This window comes from Mus pahari, chromosome 2 (genome assembly GCF_900095145.1).
Source record: "Mus pahari chromosome 2, PAHARI_EIJ_v1.1, whole genome shotgun sequence".
In the NCBI taxonomy this organism is placed as follows: Eukaryota; Metazoa; Chordata; class Mammalia; order Rodentia; family Muridae; genus Mus; species Mus pahari.
In genome coordinates, this window is record NC_034591.1 from 67,415,562 (window position 1) to 67,417,219 (window position 1,658).

Below are 1,658 nucleotides of genomic sequence, written 5' to 3' on the forward strand. Positions count from 1 at the left end.
TTCACATCTGGGGAGGTACATTTACACCAAAGGGGTTTCTGAGGGCCACACATTCTTCCTCCCACCCCTTNCTCTGACTGGGGACCCGAGCCTGGCTACAGGGTCCTTCTGTGAAGCCACCCCTCATCCTCAGAAGCTATAAGAGATTGTCACTTGTGCCACTTGGGCCCTGATTCCTCTCTTCAGAGTCTCCGCAGCCNGCTGTTGTCTGTGTGTCCATGTATTAATGTCTCTTCTAAGAAACTCGTTAGCACCAGCTACCTCTCTTACCATCCATACTGGACCTGCAGCCAAGACCTCTCGAGGCTGTTTCGTGATTCCAGAGGGTTTGGAGTGGGATTCTCAGGCGTAGACACAGGACATGGAGGCTTTTCTCCTAGGAAGTGGCTTTATTTGGGTTGGCGCATGCTCAGCAGATTCAATGCTGAAGGCAAAGACCTGAGTGCAGTAGGGCTTTGCCTTGCGTACATTTTCAACCCTTCTTCCCCTTATATAGTAATATCGATTCTCATTGAACATTTTATAGCTAGAAGTATGTGACTCAAAGGCTACATGGATGCTATAGGGTTGCTGTCACCCTACCCCACACACATTTTCCCTGTTCCCCAGATCTCCAGTTAGTTAGTTTTTCAATACTTGAATTCAACCAGGGTTTCACATATAATACTGCGGTNCTCTATCACTGACTTATGTCCTTAGCTTCGTGCCCCTTTTTTTTTGATTCAGGTTCTCATTGAGCTTCTCAGCCTGGCCTTGAACTTATGAACCTCATGCATAGTCTCCCATATTATGAAGCATCATGCATAAGAGATTGCTCTGGAAGTACCATGTGATCCAAGTAGACTGTAAACAGTAGAAAGATTTTCCTTCCAACAATTTTATTGCCATGTCCAGAGCATTTGTACGGCTTATAGAGAGCCCGTGTGCTCTCATAGGCTCTCTGTACATAATAGGAGTTTTAAAAGTGAACAAAAAGACACAAGTTTGTAGTTGAGCTGCCATGAAGATCCTCCCTCTCAGGCCTTGTGTGTCATAGACCAGCACTTAGGACAGAAGGCTGACCGTCTCCCTCTCACAGATGCACAACTCACATGGAAATGTGTCCTGATTAGCTTGCAGGTCTCAGGGGGAGGACAGTTGACGTGGGATAGAGCTGGCCCAGCCAATCCACATATTATGTGAGGGCTGACACAAGTGTGACCTGGCCTAGGCAACAGAACCCAGGTGTAATGGACTAGGTGTTGCTGTGAGTATCGGTTAGCTGTGGTTGATGTTGATTTTTGTTTTGTAAGAAAATATAATATTTTATTAACTCTGAGAATTTCACACATAAACACAACATGTTTGATTATACTTATCCCAATCCTCCCAAGTCTGACCGTTACCCCTTCCTAACTTTATGTCCTCCCTGTTTTGGTTTGTTTTTTAAATAAAATCCATCAAGCCCAATTTATGCTGCCCACGTATTCCTGAACGTGTGCCCTTTTATTGAAGCATGGTTGACCTACCTTAAAGAAAATTGACTCTCTTTCTCCTAGAAGATATCAACTCTGTNACTGACATTTTAAGTCAATAGATTTTATACAAGTTGGGATTACCCTCTACGGTATGACTGAGCCTTGTACAATTAGTCGAAGACTGAACTAAAATTTTAGAAC